The sequence below is a fragment of the Sorex araneus genome, chromosome 10 (assembly GCF_027595985.1).
Source record: "Sorex araneus isolate mSorAra2 chromosome 10, mSorAra2.pri, whole genome shotgun sequence".
NCBI lineage: Eukaryota > Metazoa > Chordata > Mammalia > Eulipotyphla > Soricidae > Sorex > Sorex araneus.
Window position 1 is genome coordinate 21,382,172 of NC_073311.1, and position 17,635 is coordinate 21,399,806.

Here is a 17,635-nt window from a genome sequence, read left to right on the forward strand (position 1 = left end):
ATCGATAGCATAGCGGATAGGGCATTTGCCTTACATGCAGCAGACCTGGGTTCGAATCCCAGCATCCCATATGGTCCCCTGAGCACCGCCAGGAGTAATTCCTGAGTGCAAAGCCAGGAGTAACCCCTGTGCATCACCGGGTGTGACCTAAAAAGCAAAAAAAAAAAAAATTCCTTGCTGTCAAAATATACAATTTTTAATTTTTAAAAAATTTTTGAATTGAATCACTGTGAGATAGTTACAAAGCTTTCATGTTTGAGTTTTAGTCATACAATGATCAAACATCCATCCCTCCAGCAGTCCACATTTTCCACCACCAATGTCCCCAGTATCTCCCCCTTCCCGCACCCCAATTCTCCCTCTGCCTCTATGGCAGACAATTTCCCCCATATTCTCTTTACTTTTGGGCATTATGGTTTGCAGTACAGATACTGAGAGGCTATCACATTTGGTTCTTTATCTATTTTCAGCACACATCTCCCATCTTGAATGATCCCTCCAACCGTTATTGACTTAGTGCTTTATGAGCTGGGAGGGGGGAGTATTTATTATACCTCCTAATATATGAAAATTGTATATCATCTGTAAATGTGAATGTATGTAGGTCTGTTTCTGACTGGCTTGATACTAATCCATTATTTCTGTAACTGAAAACAGTAGCACATGGTTTTCCCTTTAACCATCAAATCTTGAACATTTTTCTCATAACAATAAAATTATATTTTCCAGAGGAAAAACACTTTAAATTGAATATAGATCTCTTATAATAGTTTTTCTCCAAAAAGGAAATGTTTGTTTATTAATTAGTGAAGACTAGGATTGGTTAGGGAGTTTTTGAGAATTTTATTTTGGTGTGTAGCATTTTTTCTTTTCTTAACTTCCCAGACATGAATATCTGCCAAGCACACACTATATTTAACCCCCTGAGAAGTTGAAAAAGGGATTGGAGATAGCTAAGGGAGTTCTTTTATATCTCAATATCCTCTGTAATTAACATTTCTGTCTCAGCATTAATAAAACTATGCTTTTTCTGGCTTTTGTTTTCTTTTTTGTGGATGAGGGCATTATTATTTGTGCAAAAGGACAATCTAGCTATTAAAAGTAACACAAGTGTAAATTGGAGGGTAATTGGAAGAGATAATTTGCTGTTATGAAAACATGTCCAAATATTTGTTCATGTAGTTGATGAAACGGTGATCATCAAGCCAAATCAATTCTCCTTTTCAAGCACCAACTGGTTGCTGTTGAGTGTATCACATAACACATGCTTGACCTAGTGTCTTTAAAATGGAGAGGACTCTTAGTAGAAGAAATGCTAACAGCTGCTTCTTTAGCTGTTTATCATTAAAAAGTATTCTAGCTACTCACTTTAACCAATTTGGTGGTCCTGATGCTTAATCTTAATTTTTTGAATGGAACTATGCCTCTTAACTTTAAGATACTTAAAATAGATTTTATGATATGGATTGCTAAGGACCCAGTTGGAAACAGAAGCAACATACCATGGTAGTCAGAGCACCAAGTATCCTTTAGGTATATTTCTATAGCATATACATAAGTCTGTAGAACCTTATATGGAGCTTTCTCCTACTTCATTATTTATTTCAAAGCTAGGAAAAAATTGCATAGGTAATAGAAGCTTTGAGACAAAGTGAGGAATACAAAATACAGTTTATTAGTCAAAAACAATAGCTGTAACATTGAAATTTGGCAATCATTTAATGAATATGTTACTGTTTTTCTAAAATTTCTTTTCTAAAATAGACCAACAGATCCAACAGATCACTTACATATAAATAAATATTACCAAAATCATACCAAAATATATTTTATTTACTTTTCATTTATGTTTGTGCATGTACATTTAATATAGAACAATTAGGTTATAGTTGTTTATTTCTCTAATTAAATGATTTTGCTTGAAACTTGCCTCTGTTAAAGATAACATTTTAGCTTCATATGGTCATAGAATCTATAATCTTTTATGAAATCCCCTTATAAAGTATTGAAAATATATTTGCACATATATATATGCTATATTTGATATGTATTTTTCCCTGCTGCCTGGAAACAGATTGTCCCTAACTACATCAACCTTTATAATCAGTTTGTCTGAAAGATAACATAATTGAGATTATAATTAACACAAGCAATAAGTTAATACATTTTTATTAATAAAGAAAATACAAAAAGACTTATTTGCTTAAACTATCATTTTCAAGATGTTTAAGAAATAGCTTACATGTGCATACTTTTTATTGTTAATATAAGCTTGCTTTCAGAAGTGACATTTTTATCTGGCAACATCTGAGTGAAATCAAAAGTAGGTTAATATGTCTATTAAGCTAAATTTACAACATGTAAGCTTGTGGTTTTCGATTGAGATCATTTAATTCATAAAGCAGAATGTCAGATGCAATTGTGCTGGAGTAGATGCTTTTGTATGGAAGAAATAACTTAAAAATAAAGAGTATAATTAGGGAGAGGTACTTCTCTGTATGTAGTAAGTTCCTTAAGTGAATTGGTTCTCAAAGTGAAACAGTGGGTTTCATAAAAATTGTACACATTGAGTGAATTCAAAGACCAATTTTTCAAGTGTAATGAGTTTAGTAATGCTAAAGGATACTTCACTTATTCTTCAGTTATTCTGAAAGAATGGGTAAAATATAAATTCAAAAAACAACAAAAAATGTGAAGAATCTACTGTGGTAGAATAAAGATGAAAATGAAGCATAAAGAATGTTCAGAAAATTATTAAGATTTTAAATAGTAGAGACACGGTTTACTTCTTAGTCCAGTGTTTGGAAGAGATTAAAAGAAAATGCTCAATTAAAACTTTAATATACCTATATTCCATGCAAAGAAATGATTAACTGATGTGATTATTTCAGAAAATAAATAGGTTGAAAGTACACTTTAGATTCCCAAAAAGTCTATTTTAATGATTATTAAACCATAACCACCAGGATATATACATTATACCTTTCCAAATATTTATTATAATTAGAAGTTTTTGCCTTCTAGTTGACCCCTTGACTCATTTAGCCCAACGCCTACTCCTAATTTTGGTAAGCACTTATATGTTTTCTATATCCTTATTTTTCTAAGATACTATATTAGATCATATTGTACTTTTCTTTCTCTGTCAGACTTAGCATAACAGCCTTAAGGTGAACCCACATAGTCAACAATGAGAGGGCATCATGCTTCTTAATTGCCGAATAATATTCCAATGCGTACATGTAAAACATTTTTGTTTTCAATTCATCTATTGGTATAAACTTACGTTGCTTCAAATGCATTGTAAATTGTAAATTAAGCTATAATGATCATGAGGATTCAGATCATTTTTGTAAACATAAACACCTAAAAGTAGAATTGCTGGATCATATGACAGTTCTAGATTTAGAATTTTTAGAATTCTTTATATAGTTTTCCATATATAGTTTTCCATCATAGTGGGTCCACCTATTTACATGCACACTAATGGGGTACAGAATTTGTTTTTTCTTCACAGATTCACCTATTACATATTTTTTATAACCATTCTAATGAATGTTAGATAATAACTTGATTTTTATTTCCCTGATATTTAATTTCCTATGTTGGCTATCTTTGGAACATATCTTCTCAGACTTTGAATCAGCTTGTTTAGTATTTTGTGATTTAATTTTATGAGTACATATTGAAATAATTGCTTTTATAACAAAATCTTAGTAAGTTATTACCTTCTATTTCATTGATGATTTTCTCAACTGTGCTGATGCCTTGTAGTTTGTATTCATAGTTATTTTTATTTAGTTTTGTTATCTGTTTTTTTGTTTTTGTTTGGTGCTCAGGTCTTAGTCCTCAGGGATCAGTCCAGGTGAGTTTTGGGAGACCATGTGTGGTGCCAGGGATCCAATGTGGGTCAGCTGTATGCAAGACAAGTGCCTTACCAAATATACTATCGATCTATTTTCTGTTGTCTTTCATTTTTCTGTCAAATCTAAAAACATCACTGAGACCAATGTCAAGGGACTTGTTTTCTTTTAGGAAAATATAGCATGATGACTATGACAATATCATATATGTATATGTGTATATATACATACACATATGCATATACATATATATTACATAAACATAGTACATAAAAAGATAGTATCCTTATGGAAAGAAATGGGTGCTATTTAAATTCATTAAGGCTATTATTTGAGATATTGTACTAATTCTTTAATCATTGTGTTATATACATTAAAATAATATCTCAATTATATATCATTTCTTCTCAAGAAAAATGGGGAAGATGTAAAAATTAAAACAGGCTATCAAATAAAACAGGATATTTTTAGCATTTTTTTTAGCTCATGAGAGGACTATGACCTTATATAAGCAAATTATGATGCTTGTTTACATAAATATATTGTCAAATGAAGAATAGAAGCCAAATATATTTTTAAGTCTTTATCTAGTATTCTCTATTATTTGATTTATTTTTAACTTTTTTATACTTGGATATACTGCCATCTTTTTAACTTCTCGGATTTATTATCAGTTTTCTTATTATCATATTCCTTTCAAAAGGTAATGCAAGTCTGAACATTTTTGCTTTAATTAAATTGGTAACATTTTCCATGTTTTATTCCTAGAATCAATTAGTCAAAACCCATGAGTTAGACACTGAGCTAGTTTCAGTGAATACGGTAACAAAAAAAATGGGCTTAAAGGTCTCTAACAATTTCTACTCTGGGAAGAAAGACATCTAATCAATGACTTTCCAATTAAAAGCCTGTCTCTGTGACTTGTTGAGTGCCAAAGTTTACTAAGTAGAGCTGAAGGAGCTTCACAAATATCATATCTAATCCTGAAAGTATTTTGCAGAAATATCATTATCCCCCAATTCTAAAGTGAAGAAAGCCTGAATAGTTTTGTTCTGTTTGAAAAAGTTCCTTTTGGAAGAGAGGACAAACACTAAAAAGTTTAATGTTCTCCTAGGTAAGAGAGATAAAGTTGTAATTTGGGACAGGGAAACAAGTGAAAGAGAGTTGAACAAAAGCTCCCTCTGTAGGGATGGAGGCTAAGGTGTGACCCCATGTTGTCTCTCAAGCACCACTGTCATCCTGTTGCTCATAGATTTGTTCAAGCGGGCACCAGTAACGTCTCTCATTGAGAGACTTATTGTTACTGTTTTTGGCATATCCAATACGCACGGGTAGCTTGCCAGGCTTGATACTCTTGGTAGCTTGCCGGGCTCTCCGAGAGGGGCGGAGGAATCAAACTCGGGTAGGCCTCGTGAAAGGCGAACCCGCAACCACTGTGCTATTGCTCTCAGCACCATCAGGCACAAACCCCTGAGTATTGCCTGGTGTTCGCAAAACAAAATAAAATAAAATGTAATTTAAGAGTACTTGTCCTTTTCATGTAGTTCAAGGAATCTTAAGTAATCAAACCATGTTTTTATCACACTCAAGCAAGATTAAATAAAGTTTGAGTGTCTAAAATTATAGTAAAGCAAAACAAATCTTATTAAGTCCAGGGGCTGGAGTGATAGCGCAGCGGGTAGGCGTTTGCCTTGCACGTGGCCGACTCAGGTTCGATCCCCAGCATCCCACATGGTTCCCGAGCACCACCAGGATTAATTCCTGAGTGCATGAGCCAGGACTAACCCTTGTGCATCACCAGATGTGACCCAAAAAGAAGAAAAAATCATATTAAGTCCAATAATTGATTTCATTCTTAGCATTTATGTATATTTTGAAATGAACAAGTACAAAGTTAAGTTGATGTGAAGTGCAAATATTCAAGGAACAGATATGATTATTTGTCAAAAGCCAATGATAAGTGCTAAAGTTAGAGCAGTAACAACACAGATAAATATGGCTATCCCTGTAGAGTTTAGATTTTCCTGGTGGGAGATGGGCAGGTGCAAGACATATTCACAACTAAGATACTTAGTGTATTTGATGTTCAGAGTGCTTTGGGAAGTAGTACAGATAGGAGAAGGTTTGCTAATAACAGTAACATGACTTGCCCCTGAGCCATCCCCTCATGTGGTGATTAGCTTTAAAGGGAATCACTTGAAAGTAAAGTTAGAATGAGCTGGAGCAATACCACAGTGGGTAAGGTGTTTGCCTTGCACGTGGCCGACCCAGGTTTGATTCCCAGCATCCCATATGGTCCCCTGAGCACCGCCAGGAGTAACCCCTGTGCATCGCCGGGTGTGACCCAAAAAGCAAAAAAAAAAAAAAAAGTAAAGTTAGAGCAAATAAGGCAGAGTTCTGTCTATCTTCATTCAAACCGTCATCAGATTGTAGAGGAGTGACTGAGAGACCTGCTAGGAAAAAGCAGTGTTCTGGACTCCGGCGTCACTCTGCACACAATGATTGTTCTGTCATTTCATTTCATCTCATCACAAAAATATTGATTTCAGTGCCAGCTATGCCAGGCATTATGCTATATCTTGTGAATACAAAGATGATTAAGACTTCACAACAACAGCACATGAAAAGCTGAAATTTTGGGACTTTAATGTAATACCAAGCTGTATAGCACTTTGGTGAATTTTTCAAATATTAGATTTTCATGTTTTGATTAATTAGAAGGTATGCTTATGGAAGCGTTTTCACAAATGGATCTTAACATTTATGAAGAAAGACCTTCTTTTGTTCAGATTTTGTGGAAGTGCTTTGTGTTACTTCATAAAATCAATGAGATATCACCAGGAATTGTAGATAATTCTCATTTTATGATTTAAAAAAGTGTGTCCCAACTCATGGAATAAGGAAGTAGCTGAGCATATACATGAATCCAGTTTTTGTCTTTTTTTTCTGTTAAACTACATGTATAAGAAAGAAAAACTTCATTAAAAAATTCACTTTGTAGCTTTGTGATATCATCAGGAATGCAAGTAGAATGTGGAAAATCAATTAAATTGTGTGAACTGTCTCAAGAGAAGGATGCAAAAATACACACATATTTACAAATTGTATATATGCACACTTACTGCTTGTAAATTTGCATACACATGTGCATATACAAACATATGTACATAAATATGTACATGTATGTATGCTCTCTCTACCTACATTGTCTAATGAAGGACCAGAATATTGAGCTCATCCAAGCAAAGTGAAGTGTAGGGGTGCTTTTAGAGATTTACAGACTCACAAGAGCCTCTTGTTCAGAAGTTGCATGCTTATTGGACAATTAACTACTAAATTCTCCCTTTATAGATTGATGGAAGTCTCAAAAGACAAGCTGTCTGAAGCCTAAATATAAAATGCCATGTGTAGTTAGGTCAAACACTGATCTGCTTCCCAGTTATTACTGTCACGAAGCTATGTTTTATTTTGTCAAATAAAATGAAAATGTGAGTTTGAGTATGTCTTAAAAACCAGAAAAAAGACCCTCAAAGCTGTAAGTTCTTTTGGGATTTATCATAAGCAAAATGCTCAAATTGACTGCTTATGTAATATAATGATTTAGTTCTCTCTCGTGTTGAGAGAACTGAGTAATTTTTTTTTTAATTTTTAAAATTTTATTGAATCACTGTGAGATAGTTACAAGCTTTCATGTTTGGGTTGCAATCTCACAATGATCAAACACCCATCCCTCCACCAGTGCACATTCCCCACCACCAATGTCCCGGGTATACGCCCCCCCTTCCCACTCTCTCCCTGCTTCCATTTACTCAGTGACTACATGAACTGAGTAAATTTAATTCCTGCTTAAGTATGTAAGTGAAAAAGCCTTTTTCCAACTCTTTTCTAGAGTCTTCAGTATCAGAAATTTCTTAACAAGCTTTCACACTGTCAATAGAAAGTAGTTAAATGATACTTCTTGCCTAAATGGTAAAATTATTGTTTATTTGAACAAAATACTTCAGACTATACTTAATAGTATTTATATTTTTATCTTCATGTATGCAGAACATACATTTGTATAAATGACATGTATGTCTTAATAACTGTATAGTGTGACATGTTATTAATTTGTTATATATTATTTATACATATACATGAAGTCACTGTGCCCTAAAACTGATTAAAAAGACAGAGTTTCCAGAAAATCTGGCAAAACCACTTTACCATCAGTATCCTCATATACACAACCTCCATAACTTGCTAAAAATTCTATTAACTCATTTAACTAATATCAATGGAGTTTCAGATTTCAAGCACAGGGAATATCTTTTACTCACTTATTCTCAGTGAAGAATTGCATCTGACATTCATTAGTCTATGCATTAACTAATTCTTGTTTTAGCTGCAATTATATTTGATCATGATCTGTCTCAACAATGTAAAATTGAAAAGAACTTAAGAATTCACTTTGAGACTGGGCTCTGTGCTATTATTCTTCTCTACCGCAGAAAACTGAAAATCTGGATTCCCTTTCCCTAAACTCCATTTGGGTCAGTGTTCTGTTTATTAATGTTTCTAGCTTATCCTGTTTGGCGACATTCCTAAATTTCAGAACTAAATAATAATAACATATTAATCAAATAGTTTAATGACTTCACTTTAGATTGAACAAGTTTTATAATAGATATCTAATGTACATTTTTACTGACTTTCAATCAACCAAGGGTTTCCTGTTTGATTTTTTTTTGTCACACATGGTGGTGCTAAGAGGCAACTGTGTCCTCAGGATTCATTGTGCTCTTGGGACCATATATGGTGCTAGGGATTGAGTCTCAGACTCCTGCATGAGACACATGTTCAGTATCTCTGGCTTCACCTATTGAGGTATCGCAGACTCAAGCAAAATGTTCTCTTTTTTTACAACTTACAATTTAATTTTAACAATAAAATCAAGACTGATTTCGTATGCTGCTGCTATAACTTCTCTGACACCAACGTACCTGAAACCCTCTCGCTACCCTATTTTCAAGATCTCCTCCTCTTCCACTTTATCCTTAGTTCACAGTTCTATGGATTAAATCTCAGAGATGTTACCATTGGGGATTGTCTAATTCCTTGCTTTGTTTCCTTATACTCTGCAAATGCCTGATATTATCTGGTGTTTATCTTTTTTTTTCTGACTCAGTTCAACTACATAAGTCCCTCCTATTCTATCCAAATTGTGGTAAGTTGGGAAGGTTTAATCTTTTTTCATAGATGAGTAGTACTCCATTTTCCAGCTGAAATATTGGTTATCTTTAATTGACAGAGGACCTGGGAGTTGGATTTTATGGCATGCTCCCTGCTCCTCCTCCTGTGGAATGAAGAATAATTGTTGCTGCCTAGAAATGTCTGTCTTGTTGGAAGAGCATTGAACACTGACATTATAGTTTACTTTATTCTTACTTTATAAAAATTCCATGCTCCATCCCTCCATTCACAATTCCAATAACCATAGTAGATATTTTAATGTGACTAGTGATTTTATAAAAACTAGAACTGTATACCTGGTTAAGTGACTTGTGGAATTAGAGTATATATTACTATTACATATTCTATTTACCAATAGGGTATATATTACCTATTATATACTCTCTTTACCAATAGAGTATATAATATATAATACCAATATACTATTATATACTCTATTTGCCAATATAATACTCTATTGGCAAATAAAGTATATAATAGGTATATACTCTATTTACCTGTTTATCAATTTACCTATTTACCAATACTGATTTGTCAAACATTTCTGAGTCTGATTGTCTTATTTTTTTCTATTTATTTTATTTCTACAGTACAAAATATTATTTTTCTCTGATCTTTCATTTTTTTGGAGTAAATTCCTATATTTTGTTAAACTCTTCAACAAAATCACAAATACAAGTTTGGAATTTTAAACAAAGAAAGGAAAATTCAGGGACATATACACTACTTTCTTGTATCCCTGGACAATTGTTTTAAGCACTATTCTAACTAAAGTTGGTTTAGCCATGATTTTATTATATTTAATACTTGCTATTTTTGTAATTTAGGTCAACATTTATATTAAATATATTCAGTCTACATTTTTCCCTGTGAAGGGAAAAGTACAGATAAGAACTATAATCAATATTATTTGGTTTTTGAGTACTATCATCAAATGGCCTGTGATAATTAATATCTTCAATATACAGGTTTTTCTTATTGTTCTTAATAGCATTTCATAAACACTGCATATTTTCTGAATTAAGGATTTATATTACCTCACATCTAGCAAATCTGTTGGCATATTTTCCTAACAACATGGGCTCATTTTATTTCTCCATGTCATTTTGATAGTTCTGTCAGTATAACTGTTCATTTTCTTATGTGGTTTGGTAATCTATAATCAGTGATATTCCTATTAAAATTGGTTTGTTGTACCACAAACCATGCCCTGGTAAGATGACAAACTTCAGAAATGTCATATATCACTTAATTATCACTTAATTGCTTTATTAATAAGGTCTTCCTTTGTTTTACTATGTTTCCTCAAACTTCCTTATCCTGATATAAAATTAGGCAACTTATAATCCAACAAAGACCTGTAAATGCTAACACAGAAGGGAAAGACACACACATATCTCATTATAAATTAAGGTTGGAAATTTTTAAGGAGGAAGGTTTTTTGAAACCCACGATAGGCTAAAATATAGGCTTCTTGCACCAAACAGACTGGGAATACAATTGAACAGCTGCTGAAGGAAATGAGAAGTGCTGCCTCAGTGAACTAAAGAAGATAAGGAAGCAAAACAACCTTACCACTGATATGTTAGCCGCTGAACAGAAGATTAAACAAGCAACATTTTAATAAAGTGAAGTCTAATCCCTCTCAAGACCCTAACCTCACATCTGTGAATATTAGCAAAGACATTATGAAAAGAAATTTGAAACTCATGGAGGTTGGCTCCTGGGGTTAAATAAAAGATGTTATCTCCAGTAACCTCTAAGTACAAAGTGTAGCACCAAGTTATCAGAGCTAAAATCACTGATGAAGGTGGCAATCCTCAACAACAGAGTTCCATGTCACTATGACAGCCTTATGCAGAAAATGCATGGAGCTCTTTCCCAGCAAGAGAGGGGAAGTTATGCTTTACTTCCCAAGTTCATAGAACAGTCTGGCTTTCTTATTAGGGGTTAATGTAGGTGATGATTAAGTTAAAGTTAATGTTCTTTTTCCATTCTGAAAATCCTAGGTTCCCTAATATTTTAAAATCTAGTCTACATGTTTTATTTTTTAATTAATATAACAAACAAACTGCATGAGAAGACATCTCTTGAGCACAATTTTCTGATGATTAAAATGCACTATTAAGAACTATTTCTAAGAAAAAAAGAAAAAGACTCATTTAAAAATATCACTGCTCACTGAAAATCTGTCTGTCACCAAAAATCTGGTGAAGAAAAACAAGGTCACTAATATTTTTAATACTGCTAGTACCCCCCATGGCAGAGCCTGGCAAGCTACCTATGACGTATCTGATATGCCAAAAACAGTAACAACGAGTCTCACAATGGAGACGTTACTGGTGCCTGCTCAAGCAAATTGATGAACAATGGGACGACAGTGCTATGCCAGTGCTACAGTGCTGCTAATACAGTGTCCATTCTGTAGACCACCATGACTCAAAAAATAATTTTGGCTTTCAAGTCTTATTTAAGACGTAAATTTTGCAAGGCTGTAGCTGCCAGAGATAGAGATTACTCTGCCAGACCTGGGCTAGTAAATAGAAAATATTCTGGCAGCGGGGGCGGGGGGGGGCGGGGTATGGTGCCTCCAGCAGGTAAGCAGGTAAAACTGTACTTGTGAAGCGAGTGCATCAGCAACTTGATGATGTCTTCTGACTTCCAGATACTCCAAAATTGCTGTTGTGTCTTTGGCCAGACCCCAACAACTTGGGGCCAAGTTTACCAAGAAATTAAATGGCCAAAAGTTAGGTATGTGGGAGACACACCCACAAACCACCTCTGGCTCAGCTATATAAGCTCATTTATTGGCCTTATTTCAGAGACCCATACATCTCGAAAGAGATCGATGCAGTAAGGACATGTAGCGCAGAGGTAGGTGGGAACCTGTGACTGAGAGCCTCAGGTTTCGCTGGATCAGGACACAGCCTCCTCCCCCCAGGTCCCCAGTTTTCCAGTAGCTTGGCAGTCACACCCACAAACTGCCCCTGGAGCCATGTAATTTCATCAATGGCTAAGACCCAGAGACTATAAACTAAAGCTCCCAGAAGAGAGCACCACAGAATGCCCTGACCCCGTGCCAGGCTGTCCTCCTTGGGGCACCTTGGAGAGGGGTGGGTTGAGTTTTCCTCCCTGCCCCAAGCAGAACCCCAGCAGCCGAAATCCTTCGAAACCCAACCACCACCATGCCCAAGGCCATTCTCTACATGCTCGGACAATTCCACCCAAAACCTCACTGCCCCTGACGCCATGTAATCTCATCAATGGCAAAGACCCAGAGACTATAAACTAAAGCTCCTGGGAAATAATGACACAGAATTTCCTGGACATTATATTCTATCCATAACAAGCAATACGAAACAAATCATCTAGCATTGCCTTTTTGGCAGGTTTGAGTGGTGGTGAGACTGGTGTCGAAATATCGAATGTAACCAAAGTAGAGAGAGAGTCTGGGGGAAATTGTCTGCCACATAAGCAGGGGAAGGATTGGAATGGGGTGTGGTGTGGAAAATACTGGGGATTTTGGTGGTGGAAAGTGTGCACTCGTGAAGGGATGGGTGTTTGATGATCATATGACTGAAGCTCAAACATGAAAGCTTTGTAGCTGTATCTCACAGTGAAATCAAAACAAAAAGGGGGGGGGAATAATAAAATTTTTTATTCTATCCTGAATGTTAAATAAAATTAACATTCAGGATAGAATAAAAAAAGTAATGTGCAGTTCATGCCCAATTCTATCAGCTTAATCAATGGCTGAATAAATGGCAGTATTCCTACATTATCTTTAAAAATGAAAATATTCTGGAAAGGGTTATTTACTCTAGGTGCCAAGAAAAATCTAAGTTTTGGAAAAAATATGAATATCAAGATTATAAAAATGGTAATATAAATTTTCTGAACTGGAAAAAAGTAGATTCTAACCTTCATGGATGATTTTAAGGGGTTTTAAATTTTAGTGGAGGCAGTAGCTACAGACAAGATGGATATTAAAAGAGAGAATTAGAATGGCATATGAGCAATGCCACTGAGTTATTGCAGTCTCAAACTTAACAGATGAGAAGTTGTATATGATGCATAAGCAAACAAAGTGTTTTCCTGAGATGAAATCTTTTCCCAGTAAAATAAATATCTGAACACTGTTCAAATGACAACAAGGGATTTTAAATATTATATACAATTAGTTGATAAACCAGTGGCAGAGTTGGAGAGATCCTCTTTCAATTTTGGAATATCTATCTAGATTAAAATGTTCTCAAAACCATCACCTATTCAGAGATATTGATAAGAAAGAAGTAAGTAAATGTGGTGCCCATTGTTTTATTTTGAGGAATTGCCACAGACACACCAACAATATCTTTAGCAATTGTACTATTAGGTTTAGTTAGCAGCCCTCAGAACTGGAGCAAAACTCATCTGAGGTGGTGGAGGAAAAGTTTAGGATTTACTACGGGCTTAGATATTTAGGGTTTTTTTTTTTTCAGCAATAAAGTGTTTTGAAATCTAACCAGAAGCAATTTTTAGATTAATACTATTGCACATATTCACAGTTTAGTGTTCAGGTGCCTTTTATATCCTTGACTATGAAACCAAAATAAATTTATATGACTTACTTTATTGTGACATATGCATGACTGTGATTATCTGGAACTGAACCTGCACTGTGTCTGAGGTGTGTCTGTAATCTGTTTTAATTTTTATTCATCTGTAATCTCAAGACATGCCATACTTAGTCTTCAAAGTGACAATTAGCACATACAATAGGTCATTATTTTATTTTGTTAATATGTTTTCTTCAAACAGTGCTTAATCATTTCGTTAATAAGTACTACCAATGCCATAGAAAAATCTCAGGTTGTTCAATTGAACCCTTCCTTCCTACAAGAGATGATCAGCCTTCAGCCTTGCTATTTTCTGCTTTTCTTATATGCATTCCAGAATCATCTTAATTCAGACCTACAAGCCGAAGCTTCCTTCTCTCGATTGGGTGAGACCTCTCTTCCTGCTCAGTTAATTAAGCATCACCTTAACTTATTAGGCATAATGTTTAGCATAGTTCATGATGCATTACTGATGTTCAGATTTAATTCCTATTAAATGGATGTATAACCAATTGGACAAATGAAAGAAAGACTAAATCTGAAATTTTCACCTCTCTTCCTACTGTTTACTGGCTCCTTTATCAAGTCTTAAGAGTACTGGTTCCCATAAAATTTCACATAAAATCTGATTGAACTTTCTTATACTGAGGTGTCCAAAAAATAAAACTTGTTGGATACTTTTCCTGTGACTCCTATAAATGCTTCTTAAAAACAAAAATGTTTATAGTATTAGGACTGGAGCAATAACACAGTGGGTAGGGTGTTTGCCTTACACGTGGCTGGCCCGGGTTCAATTCCTCCGTGCCTCTCAGAGAGACCAGCAAGCTACAGAGAGTATCCCACCCGCCAGGCAGAGCCTGTCAAGCTACCCATGGCGTATTCAATATGCCCAAAACAGCAACAACAAGAAGTCTGACAATGGAGACCTTACTGGTGCCCACTCAAGCAAATCCATGAATGACAGGATGATAGTGTGACAGTGCTATAGTGCTACAGTTCTGACAACTAACATCCATTTGTTCAGTTATTTAATTGGTGCATATTTGTTTCCTGCTAAGTGCTAGGCATTCTATATACAATTAAAAGCACAATCTTTGCTTTTAAGAAAATGATAGTTTTTATAAGTGATAGCACAGCGGGTAGGGTGTTTGCCTTGCATGCAGCCGACCCGGGTTTGATTCCTAGCATCCCATATGGTTCCCTGAGCACTGCCAGGGGTAATTCCTGAGTACAGAGCCAGGAGTGACCCCTGCTCATCATCGGGTGTGACCCAAAAAGCAAATAAAAAAAGTTTTTTTTTAAAAAGGCAGTTGTTGGGTAATGATTGCTCAAAGTGTAAAATGGCAATTCTTAAAAATGCTACAAGAGAGTAAGATATAAAGTGTTCTGAAAGCTCACAGTAAGGTCATTTTAGTTATTGGGCAAGCAACGCTTCCTGAGCAGATATTTTAAGGACAAACTGGAAGTTAACAGCTACTGAATGTGAGGAAAGAAATCAGTCATATTCTTGGAAAAAAAAAGCACAGATAAGGCAACCAAAAGGTCAGGGTGTTAAAGCACAGGGAATGCAGAAAAACGTGCCATAAGAAAGTCATAAAGATAATCACATCATGTGGAGCTTTCTAAGTCATTGAGAGATGCCTGAGAATTATGGAACATCACATAATCTCTTCTGTGTGAGAATTGTGCTATGTATTAAAAGAAAATTATCAGTTTTTCCTGTTTAAATGTTCACTCAAATTTCAGTGCTGTGAGTGAAGTAAAGGAAACCGAGTTGCCTGTGTGTAGCTCAGTTTGTAACCAAGATTAGTTTTCAGGGGGGATGCAGAGAGATAGTACAGGGGTTAAGACAATAGCCTTGCATGCAGTACACTAAATCACAAGTATCACAAGTGCTCTCAAGCACCACGGTCAGTGGTCCCTACACAACAGAGCCTGAGGGTGATGCTAAGAGAGAATGGGAGACGAAAGTTCCTGAATTCTAACTGTGTTATGGATTTGACGGCCCATGCTATCTCATGTGCCAAGTTTGAACTTGACAGCTCTGCTTTTAGAATCTAGCATCTCTCCATTTTGAGATTCCTGGAGCTTTAAGCTGTTGGTTCCCGCACTGAAGCAGGTGCATATGGGGACAGTAATTAAAGAGTGCAGCCCTTGGCGGATGTTGCAGTTAACCCAGATGTATGCACTCTAATTTGCAAGTGTGTAGAATGGTTCTCTGTACATGAATACCACAGTGAAAAGAGTGTGACCCCTGGTGACCCTTTGTATTGCATCACAACTAAAGGAATGGGATTTTCAGCACCACAGCCGAGTGTCCCAATAGTAAAATGTGATCTACATTCTCAGCAAGTTCCACAACTGAGTGGGAGCACTGCAGTGTGTGCTGCAATCCGAATCGTAACAACACCAAGAGAAGGAAGGAAAGTAGAAAAAGATGCCTCACTAGAATGAGTTTGGGAATGGGGAGATAGTTACGGAGCTTGCCTGATATATTGTCGTGTTCAGGTCAAGCACAGCACCACATGTGGTCCCCTGAGCACAGGGCTAGGAGCAAGCATTGATCGCACCCATTTTCGGCGCAAAATAACAAAATAACAAAAGCAACAAAACAAAAAGGGAAAACAAACTTGAATGTGACAAGTCAGAGAAAACACAGAAAGGGAGTGACATATGCAAATGTTTGACCACTAGGGAAGAATACATTTTTGGAGGAAGGAAAGATAGTGCACTGAAACTGCTGGGAAAACACTTAAAATCTTAAAAATATATTTATGAAAATTGTAATGACATAGAAGTTGTTTATGTTGACTCCTCATTCCACACAAGTACAATGAAATCCTAAAATGTATCATTACGTGGTCTGGCTACTTTCTTAAATTTCTAAACGTGATGCATACTATAAAGTTTCCACAAGGTTTGAGGTACAATACTATTTGTACAATACTGTTTGATCCTATAGTTTCATGATTTCATGGGTGAATTTCTGTGATATTTCTAGTTTCATCTGAAGCTTTTAAGAAATAGATTTAAGAAATAGATTTAGGTATTATCAAAGATGAACTATTAGTGAGTCAGTTGTGATGTTTCAGAAAAAAAAGTCTATTTCATCATGCTTAATTTCCCCCTTCATCTCTCTCCTTCCTCTCTCCATCCTTCCCTCCTTCTTTCCCTCCTTCCTTCCCTCCCCCTTCTCCCTCTCTCCCTCCCTTCCTTACTTCCACCCTTTCTCCCTTCTTTCCTTCTTATTTTGAGGAATTATGTTGAAAAGATAGTAGAAGAGTTAACATACTTTCTTTGCATGTGTCAAACCTTGTTCAATATCTTGCATCACAGTATCTTGCATCACACTGTGTCCTGAGCACCACCAGAAGTGAGTCATAAGCATAGAGATAGGAGTAAGTCGTGAGTACTGCCATGTGTGGCCCTCAAATCAAAAATAAATAAGTGAAAACAAATTAACTTGATGTATTGTGTAGGGGGCTGCCAAGTGGTACACAGGAGCCTGAGTGTCAGTTCTATAAATGGTCTGTTGATCAGTGTCTTCAGTTGGATGGACTGAGCATATTTCTTTACAGAGGCTCCGCAAAGAATTGAACTAGTAATGGTTATTCTATGCTATATAAGACATTGATTGATAAATAAGAAACATAAGAAATGTAATGGAAAATTACATAGAATTATGAGAAGTGTTAAATTACTATAAGTGTTAAAACCTCACAGCTGTGTCCAGACAGGGTGGTCAGGGAGGAAAGAATACAGAGAGTAGGGCACTTGCCTTGCACATGACTGACCTGGGTTCAATTCCCCGCATCCCAGGTATTCTCCCATATTGAGTAAAGCCTGAATATCACTGAGTGTAGCCCAAAAACCAAAGTTAGAGGAAGAGAGGGAAAGAAAGAAAGAGAAAATGGGTGTGATACATAATTCTTAATGTAATGC

At 35.5% G+C, this 17,635-nt stretch overlaps 1 protein-coding gene across 6 annotated transcripts in view; it reads left to right on the forward strand.

The window, feature by feature from the left end:
- The window catches only part of SYT1 (synaptotagmin 1), a 574,730-nt gene that overhangs the window by 35,774 nt on the left and 521,321 nt on the right, over positions 1-17,635 (forward strand). The window contains exon 1 of one of the 6 annotated variants that reach the window (XM_055118228.1): positions 14,055-14,079. The exons of the other annotated variants lie outside the window; for them this stretch is intronic. The gene's annotated coding sequence lies outside the window, so the exon portion shown is untranslated. Of the gene's footprint in view, positions 1-14,054; positions 14,080-17,635 lie in introns of those variants that run through there. 6 annotated transcript variants of the gene reach the window in all.